At 40.6% G+C, this 10733-nt stretch overlaps 1 long non-coding RNA gene across 2 annotated transcripts in view; it reads left to right on the plus strand.

Annotated features, from left to right (window-relative positions):
* Positions 1–10378, plus strand: part of LOC148186516 (uncharacterized) — a 96825-nt gene extending 86447 nt beyond the window's left edge. For both annotated transcript variants that reach the window (XR_015779688.1, XR_015779689.1), the window contains one exon: positions 8288–10378. This is a non-coding gene — a long non-coding RNA (uncharacterized LOC148186516). The remainder of the gene's footprint in view (positions 1–8287) is intronic.
* The last annotated feature ends 355 nt before the right edge of the window (positions 10379–10733 follow it).

A 10733-nucleotide genomic window follows, 5' to 3' on the forward strand; every position in this document is an offset into this window, starting at 1 on the left:
CTCCATCCTTTTCCCCTTCTGCACTGTGCCCTGCTGAACACAAATCCCCCCAAACACGCACACACACACACACAAAACACTACAAAAACCCCAGCTGTTACATTGCTGCTGCTTCTGCTGCTCCACTTTGAGAGCAGCATGTAATGTATGGCCCACACTGCCCCCAGTAGGCTGCGGTGAGCAGTGCGTTTCAACCCGATAAGCCCAGCTGCAGCAGCAGCAGCAGCACTCGTGACTTTCCTGCTGTGAGATGACGCACTGTAAGGCTAGACAACAGATATGCATTCAATACACAACTCCTCACAACATAGATATCATATGACAAACAGAGATTTGATTAAGGCACATAGTAAATGGCAGATACTGTATATTAATTGTAAAATTACTGCTTTTCTGTATAGAAAGATAGATAGATAGTATACACACACACACACACACACACACACACACAAATGTGACAGAGGAATGAAATTACGCTCACCAGACTACCTTCAATTATTCTTTATCATCTCAGCCTTCATTCATTCATCCCTTCATGAGAGTGTGTTTGTGTGTGTGTTTGTGTGAGAGAATGTGAAATGACTTGGCTGTTCTGCCTCACCACAATGCAATCCAACAGCCATGATCTGCGGCATCCATCAAACCACAGTCACACGCACCCGCATGCACACACACATTTAGAGTACTTGCCATCTTGATCTGAGCGCAATCCAGGAGAGGTTGCCAAAGGGAAAGGTCGAACTGCAATCACTCATAAGGTACACACATGCACACTCGTGCCCAGACAATTACACAGGCATGCACCTGATCCTCAGCTTTTATTAGAAAGGTAACTGTAAGTCTGGGCTTCCAGGACAAAGTAAATTTACACCAGAGCTGAGATTCAAAGAACACACACAAATTAGGCCGCTGGATATACACACATATGCACACACATCTTCACAAGAACAGATAAGATATTGTCTTAAATGAATACCAAATCCTTTCCTGTATCCTATCCAAATGATTCTATGATAAGATGTTATCCATGTAAAGTGTAATCTGGTGAATTTAAAATATGGTGGAACGAAACCGCTGCATATTTTACCGTGAACTCTCCGGAACCCCTTTTAGGAGCCACAGAGCCCATTTTCTGGATTTCAGTGAAGGCATTGAATAGAAAAAGAGTCTAACTGAGAACAGGCTGGGAGCTGATCCCATTTCTAAAACCACATGTACAAGGATTCCCATCACAACCCTCTCACAGGTTGAGTCAGTGGTTCTGGAGAAAGACTGTTGATATTTGAACGCAACACCCAAACAAAATATACCTTTCTGTCTCAGTGCTCCTTCAGAAGCTCTGTTAATATGTCATATCTATATTATTTCTGTTTCATCACTATTATGGTGGTGCGCCATTTCTTTCGAGAAAATAAATGGAAGAAGGAGAGTAGCTGGCACTGTGTTGAGCCCGGCCTTTGTATGAACACCAGAATTTTTCTCAGCATACAACCAGTACAGACAGATGTTCGACCACAAGAAAAAACTTGATGAGTTGGGTTTTTTTTTTTGTATAAATTATTGGTTTGTTTTGTTTTGTTTTTTCATGGTTCAGTCATGGTTTAGATTACGTGATATTCCTTAATGTACAATTCAAAAGAACGCACACTGAAAAAGAACCATGTCAAATATTGGTTTACATCTGACCCTGTGACCTTTGTCACATGCACTGTCTTCACCTCAACTTTACTGTCATTCGACATTGTAAAACGCCGAAAAATGTTCCAGATCTACCAAAGAGAGAGAGATGAACACAAAGGGATGGCAGAAAAGTCACAGATGAAGAGAAAAACTGAAGCGAAGGGAAGATGTTGGAGCTGAGAGACAGATGGCAAACAGTTGGGGAGGCACAAAAAAAAAGACAGATGTATTGAAAGCATGATAGAGACAGCAATAGATGAAGAGATGGGTGTGTGTTGAGGGGGTGGACGGAGGAAAAATAGTGAAATAGTTTGTGTTATTGTGTGGATGTGTGTGTCCATGTAAATGTGTTAGTGCAACTGTTCGCTGAGTCCTCTTATTTGAGAGTGATTAGTCAAAGCCTGGAGTTTGACACAATGAGATCAACCCAGCTGAGGAGAAGGCATACATTACTAGTCTGTTCTAGGCCATCACACACACACACACACACACACACACACACATGCACGCACGATGAGACACACACAGAAAGGCATGCATGCACAGATAACGGCACAGAGGGAGAGATGCAACAGTGGCGCATGAGGGCACGCAGAGGTTTTGTCAATCACATATGCACAAAATACACAGTCTCTTGTTTTGTGGTTGTGAGTTTCAATATCTTTTCCTCTCTGCTACCTGTATTCTCTGTCTCCTAGTACTATCGTTGCCTGTTCCCCCTCAACCGCTCTCTCTTCTTCTATCCCACTTTTTCTCCTCTCTCTGCATTTATCTGCTCATTTCCCCAGCTTCCCCTTAACCTCCTCCACCACCGATCCACTGCACCCGCTCTGTTTCCTCCTTGTCGTTTACCTGCATAAGCTGCCTTCGCCGCTCTCCTGTCATGCTTGTGTTTTCATCTGGGAGCAACATTTATCCTCTTCACCCTCCCTCTTTCGATCAACACTTTCTCCTCCTTCCTTTTTTTCCTAACCCCTTTGTCAACCCCCAATCACACACTCCTCCCTCCTCCTCCTCCTCCTCCTCTTCCTGCTGCTGCCCAGTGGTTATTCGAGTCAGTTTACCTAACTGCTTGCCTTTCTGTATTAGTCAGAAGAATGAAATTTCCGACGGTTTCTGCGTTTCCCTGCTTGTTCTTTTTTTTTTTCTCCGGTGTTGCCTGCTTCTACGCCTCCTCCTCCTCTCTGCCTGTCTCTCCGTCTCTCTTTCCTCTTATGTAAAGGTCACCATAGTGTGTTAAGTTCAAATTAAGTTCAAACCCCAGGGGGGAGAAAGTGTTGGCGTGCGGTGTGTGGAGAATTGTGTGCAATGGCGTGTTTTATGCATTTTTATGATGGCGTAAATGAGAAAAGCTGTCAAAACATTCTACGACAAATTGTCAAAATCAAAATGTTTCCCTCCAGAAAAGGATGAATTTTTTACTTTAATATGCTCTCCATCTGTCTAATTATCAACTTCAATTGTAGCTTGGTATTCATGCCCTTGGCCTTTAACTCTCACTGATATACTTTCACTTTTATGATGCTCTTTATTAGCTATTTTTTGTGCTTTAATTTCTCCTGTGATCTTGACTGGTGGAATAGGATATTTCCAAATAACTCCTCTTAGTGACTGAAGAAAGAATGGAATGCATGCTGTAAAAATGCGATGCAATGCTATAATAATAAACAACAGAGAATGCATTTTGCAGGCCATACATGGTCAAGCATGTTTTTGGAGGGTCAAACATTATCAATCACAGCATCATTTCATTAGAGAAATTGATTTATTGACATGCACAGAAGATGCATTTCCAAAACCGGCATGTGACCTTAATAGGTGCGTGATGAGTGTGAGCCTGTGAAATTTGTGCACGTGTGTTTGTGTCTCAGTGCCTCAGAAGGATGTATGGATTTTAGCTGCCTCACTGCCTAAGTGGGACACTCAAAATAGCTCCCCGGGCCTCACATCAAGGACACAATCTACTGTAAATTACCATGTGAGAGTGTGAGTCTGCTTCTGCGTTCCTGCATGCACAGTTGTGTGTTAGCCAAGTACAGTGTGTACCTATGGTTGTGCGTGGCAGCATGTGTACACTAATGCAAGTGCACCTGATATTGTGTCAGGTGTTTCCCACTCATCTCATATTGCTCCATTCAGGCTGAAGTAATGCTCGAGTGTTCAACAAGCATAAGCTACTTCATCAGAGGTAAATCAAGTGGACAACAGATTGTCTGAATGGTTCCTCGTGGAATTAAATTTACAGAAAGCCGCAACGGCACTGCAGCAAGCATGTGAAAAAAGGAGAATGAGAACAATCTTCATTATTTATAGCTGTGGCCTGAGGTCTAGTTGCAAAGGGAGTGAGACTTTCTTTAAGTGTATACACTCACACCTGGGAGGGGCTCTCGTTGGTCACATATTTGTCCTGTAGGTTACAGAGCAAAGCCAGTGGAGCTGTCAGTCCTTAAGTGCGTCAGCAGAGACACTTGAACCGTGTACATTTTTCTAATCAGCTCAGGAATTTAACCTTTTGTTGAACCACTAAGCTTCTAGAGTTTGTTTCTCCAAACATCGAGTAATATTGCAATCTTTTCACTGTTCTGCAGCCAGTGATATTGACTGTCTGCACTAATTTGCACAACTGATCAATTAACACTGAAGGCCATTCTGTGGTTTTAATAGTCTCTTGAATTGGTATCTATGATAAAACCTTGGTGATACAAACCCTCATTGTTTTGCAGATTTGCCCTAAAAAGTCTAACACTGCAGGACATAGCCCACTGCAAGAAAGACGTATATTTAATATACGTATATACATATATTTTATATATCTACAGATACAATAGCAGAGTGCAGACATTTTAGTGCACATAGAAAAAAACACATTTTTGAGTGGAGGGTAACTTATAGATTTCAGTCCTTCAGTCCTAAATTGGCACCTGTGGCTACTGGTGGTAACAGCAATGCAGTTCAACACCATGGCAAACAGTCATTGAGCAGCTGATTTGTCAGAAACACATCGGAAGAACATTTAATGTATACTGTCCAGCCACCTTGGTCAATATATTGTTTCAAGTGCAACAAAAAAGACACCTCCTGTTTCATATTGTTAAATGTTAAATGTGAAGCAGTGGCAGTGGGATGCTGCAAATATATTAAATGATTTCATGAAAATTTTAAGGATTTTATCTTTAAAATTGCTGTATGTAACTATGGAAAATTATAATTGATTGTTGAGTTGCACTTCCATATTGTAAATTTCAACGGTTTGGATTGGTAGTGTGACTGTGTCGCCAACCCATTAATTAAATATAGAAAATCTCGGACAGCGTCCATTGTCAGAAACTCTCAGTATACAATTAGAATTTGACCACAGTCGCTGCCAGCACTGCAGGAGAAAAAGCTTGGCTCCTGTATTCATCCTACCTCCAACAAATCACACTAATTTGTCTTCTCTATTGCGTGCCTGATTACTCTCGCCCAATGTTTGTGTGTGTGTGTTAGTCTGTATCTGACAATATGTGTGGAAAAGTTTTAGTTCAACCATCAGTAAATGCTTATAAAAAAGGGCAAACGATATACTGTATCACAGACAAAGTCAGAGTTCAAAGGCTGATGACTTATGTGCATTATGTGAAAATAATCTGTGTGTGTGTGTGTGTGTGTGTGTGTGTGTGTGTGTGTGTGTGTGTGTGTGTGTGTGTGTGTGTGTGTGTGTTAAACATTTGTGATGTAGAATACACACAATGTACGAGTTCTCAAAGTAGCCATGACTGAGCGGCAAGCTCAGCCGCTGCTCAACCACCCTCTCACTGTCTGCCCTGAATTTTTTTTGTTTCTCTTACACTTGAGTTCTTTCTAACACACAATTGTTTAGATGTACATTTGTGTGTGCGTGTGTGTGTGTGTGTGTGTGTGTGTGTGTGTGTGTGTGTGTGTGTGTGTGTGACTCATTTCTATACTGCTGATAAGGGACAGTGAGTTTGGAAATTGATGTTGTAGTTCAAGATTTTGGTCACGTTGTTTTTTAATGAAACTTATGTCGGGGCAGCCTCAGGAAGAGGACCAATTTTGAACAAGACCAAATCCCTACTCACTACAAAAAACAAGCCAGCCAGCGCTGAAGTAAGCCGAGTTTACATCTCATCATTATCTCTCATGGGTACCAGAGAATCGATGCCAACTCATCTTTCTGGCAAACTCAAACATCCTGGCTCGGCTTTATTTTGTGATCTCTGACTTGGATTACGATGTTGCTAAAGCTAGTGGTGGCGTGTACCTGGATCCCCTGATTCTCCCGACATGATGCCAAAATACTTAGATTAGCCTCTGTGTCGGAAGCTGTGGCCCTCAGGGGACTGTAAACTGAGGCCAGCATTGCTAATCTTACATTTCAGGCTATGGAGTACCCTAATACTAGCATGCTTAGTTTAACCATGTTTACAGGAACTGTGGGGATGCACTGTAATTACAGGCCACTTTGTATTTTCTTGAGGCCTTTGCACACAGTCATTTTTCGTATGCATTTTTTTTAAGCCATCATTGGAAAAAGAAATTACACACAGAAATCTTGCACACTAACTCTGATGTGTTTTATTGTTCTGGTCGTTGCTTTTTTGCTCTGGAGGCCCGTCCCTGTCTGTCACCACTCCCTGCTGGCATTGTGCACATTTTTCAGCAAAATCAACAGAGAAAATGGTATATTTGATACTTATACTTAAATAACACCACCTTTCACACAGTTTTAATGTCTGTATCTGTCACAGACATGAAGAAATCTATCTGATTTACTCAACCTTTCCTGTGTCCTTTTCAAAATAAAAGCATTTGACAAGGCCTTTTATTGTGAAATATTTGCAGGGCCATGTTGTTACCATATGCACTTGCTTGCAGACACAATACTGTCAGAACAGCACAAGCTTGCGAGCCGCAGCAGTTCAGCAATGTAGCTGTCACACGCTGCCTACGCATGCAGTGTGGCCCGGGCATAACTCAGCTTCTTTCTTTAAGCTCTTGTGCTCCTGTGTCTCACAGGTTTGCACAGATCGAGGTTGTGGCTGGATTGTTGGTTGTGGTTGCTTGCTGCCATGGTCCTGCCAGCAGACCGCAAAGAAGTTCCTCCCCTTGTGACTGCGCTTATTGTGTTACTGGTCTTCTCCTGATATGGTTTGCAGCACAGGAAAAAGAACAACTGCATTGGAAAAAAAAGTTCTATGTTTGTGTCCTCTTTCTCTTTCAATGGTATAGCATGTTGATATAGTCACAGTTATCGTTGATGACATCAGTGTCTTTTTGTCATTGTCTCATCCTAGTCATGGAAAAATAGGTTGTTGACAAACATTTTTTCATAGATTTTAAATCAACATTGGACTACAGACGGGGCAGTATAGGGAGGAGTCAGGGGCTTTGCTGCATTTTACTCACGTATAAAAAAGAATTACCTCAGCCGTGTGGAAGCTTTATCAAGCCTCATTAAAGCGTACATTTTAGATCGAATTGGACTCAAAACAAGCCACATATCTCAGACTCACTCTTTGACTGTGCAGCTGTGTTGATGTCGGCTCTCTGAGCTGTGTGATATCCAGACTTGCCCACATGGCCCTGTGCATCATGGGACATATGCAGAGGCGGTGACGTGAGATGGGCCGCTTCTGGTGTGACCAAAGCTCTGCTGCATTTTACTCAAGTATAAAAAAGAATTACCACATTTGTGTGACAGCCTCACTGAGCCTCATTAAATCGAATCTTTTACTCACCCGTATGAACAGTTTTCTATTTAAATTTGCCTGTGAACAATTGCACTCAATCAGTATATTTATTCTTTTCAGTGTTAGTGATGTGCATTTGTGCAGAACTTTGGTTTTGCTACTTGATACACTTTCAGGATGTATCTGTCAGCTTTTTTTTTTTTTTGTGATCTTCACCATAGGAGTCATATGAGCCTTCAAATATGACTCGGGAGTAACATGTTTTGATTGTGGATATCTTAACAAATCCAATTTCAGTAATATTGACACTATCAATTTATTTTAATTCATCCTCCCCGGTGAAGAAGCAGTTGCTGAGAAATGTCTGGTTAATCAGATATCAGCATAATTATAAAACTTTGCGCTGAGTGCCAATGTTTGCAGCTACTCAAATTACTCAAATTAATTAATAGGTTTTTATTTGAGATCAGATACAAACATGTTGTGTGTAAAAATGTGGCATGTGTACTGACGGGAACTAAACAAAGCGTTCTTTTTAACTTCTCAGTACTGACTCCCTTCGTAATCCAGAATTGAATTTAACATCCTTCTCCTGTTTTACAAAGCTCTAAATCGTCAGGCTCTATGTCGGGCTTAGAGAGTTCATAGTAACCTATAATCCCAAAAGAACACGGCACCCTGAAAATGCAGGGTTACTTGCTGTTCCTAAAGTCCAAAGCTACAAAAGCTATCACAGTCTATTTTCTTGGAACCAAGAAAAGGAGGCAGACACCATCTGCACATTTAACAGAGGACTTCGGACTTTCCTCTTTAGTAAAGTTTATAGTAAGGGCTGGCTCAGGCTTGCCTTGAACCAGCCCCTAGTAAGGCTGATATAGGCCTCTTCCTCTAAGCCTCTGTGCTCCCTTGTCTTACAGGTTCCCTCGGGAGGTTGCGCCTGGTTCTTGGGTCATGATTGCGCTGCTGCAGAGGTCCTGCCTGAAGCCCACTACAACTGCTAGTGTTATTAGTCATACTTTTAGTATTATCATGCACATATTATTATTATTGTCACATGGAAAAAATCTTTTTTAAATTTATTTTATTTATCGCATTAGTTTCTGGTGATCCTGGCCAACAGTCCTGTCTTTGATAGGCTGCACCTGACGGATTCTGGTATCATATGAAACTACAAAATCTAATTAAACGAATGGTACAGCCCATGTCATAGCTTGTCAGGAAGTTGGCTAAATAACATTTCAAAGTTAGACTGTAGTTAAGCAATGAGAAAATGGTGTGGCCATTTCACAGGGGTCACATGACCTCTCACCTCAAGATATCTGAATGATTATAGGTTTTATGGATAACCTAGAGTCTGCCCTTTACAAATATGCTAATTTTATGCTAGTCTAACATAGTTTTGGGCAAAAACAGTTTTATTTTTGCCTACAGTAGTTGAATTTTACTGCATATTGGGGTCCCTACACAGTCTTGAAATTGCTACCACCTACAAGCTGAGCATATATGTGCAGCTAATCAGACTGATGTGAGTGTGCAACTGCATCGCCAAAGCCAGCAAAGTTAGGTAACTATAGCGGTAAATGGGTGGAAACTGACTGCAGACCAGTCAACACTGTGGAAGACTCCGGTCTAAGTGATGTCCTCTGGTTGGCATGTTGTGACCAGTCATATGCCTTACCGTCATGGAGAACAATAGTTTCATGCTCACAGGGTCTGTATGAATCAGAGAAAACTCCTGACACATGCAAAAGCTGTCATTTGATACCCATCCAAGACAATCTGGCATGATTTCCTTAACCTCGTCAATATGGACTTCAAAACTGTATTGAAATGAAAAAAAAACGTAATTGTAAACATGCGATAAAAAGAATTAAACATGACTAAGTATTGAAATTCAGCAATTCATTCCAATTTTAAAGTAGTTAATCATTTGACAGCCAGTATACATAGTACATACCCACACATACCCTAGTATACTCGCTCTCTCTTTGATCTGTTGATCTATATGTATGAATGGAATTTAATCTAATTTAATTGAAATATATGAAGGCAAATGGCCTGCATCTCTCAGCAGTTGAAAAGCATTTAAAACATAAACATTTAAAGGATGTCCAGTATCTAATCAGCAAGTCAGAAAATACATTTAGCAACTTTTCCACACACCAGCATGGATCATAGTTGCCGTGCTCGAAGTTTAAACACACAAGAGCTAGTAAGCAAATAATAAGTACACCATGTTTAATACATGACATCAACAGAGGAATGCAAAGCGAATGGGTGCAACAACAGCAAAATGCCAACACTGCTCACTGTAAGAGGATAACATGGGAGCAAAAACAGCAAAACACAGCAAGACACACATTACAGTCAAAGCACACACACACACACACACACATACACACAGCACCATACACAAACATGGAAGCATGCAGAGATAGTACAGTAAACAAACACATGAAACAGGAAATGGAATGTGTGAGCAAGATGTTGGGAAGTGCTCTAAGGCACAAATACAGTTACATAAAGTGTGTGTGTGCGTGTGTGTGTGTGTGTGTGTGTGTGTGTCACAGTTAGACATAGGTCTTGGTGACTAATGTATGATGTGTAGTGCGAGCAGTCAGGTGCCAGCTCTGACCTGATGAGAATAGACAGGTCTGACAGCAGACACAGGGCTGAGAGCACTGATAGACTGATGGTTGAGAGATAAAATGTATGTTTATATGTATTTGATATTCAGTTTTATAGAAACAAGTCAGTGTATTTTGACTTCTATAGAAACCAATGCCACATACCGGCAGGATTTATTGTTCTATAGGAAAGGAATTTTATTCTTTAATATTGCTGATAATGCTAATCAAACGAGAAAAGTCTTAAATATTGTAGCTACTGCTATAATTTAGGTTCCATTGCATATTATGATGCTAACTTGATTTGATGAATATGAATGTGAATTAGAATATCTATTATGAACAACCTCCTGTAATTTGTGCATATTAGTGTATATTTTTATGATTAAAGAGTCAAAACTTCTGTCAGAGAATCTCCCATGTTGTTTTTCATGCCTCTTTTCTTGTTGCTTTATCTCCCAAGCGACAGTTTGATAAGCAACACCACTTTGTGGTGGTCTGTCAAGCTGTCAGAGCTAACGTGGAGCCCACACTGTGAGTAACCTGAAGAAAGACAGAAGCTATGTATATGTGTATATATAACAAAATTCAGTGTATAAATTGTTTAAAAACAGAAACATGCATAGGATGATGTGTTGACATGTTGATATGGCAAAAGTACTGAATAGTATTGTTAATAATTAAAAAACAATTGAAAAAAGGATCTTACTATAACATAACATAATATAAATTGTAG

This window comes from Plectropomus leopardus, chromosome 18 (assembly GCF_026936395.1).
Source record: "Plectropomus leopardus strain MGB_pleo_1.0 chromosome 18, ASM2693639v1, whole genome shotgun sequence".
Taxonomy (NCBI): Eukaryota; Metazoa; Chordata; class Actinopteri; order Perciformes; family Serranidae; genus Plectropomus; species Plectropomus leopardus.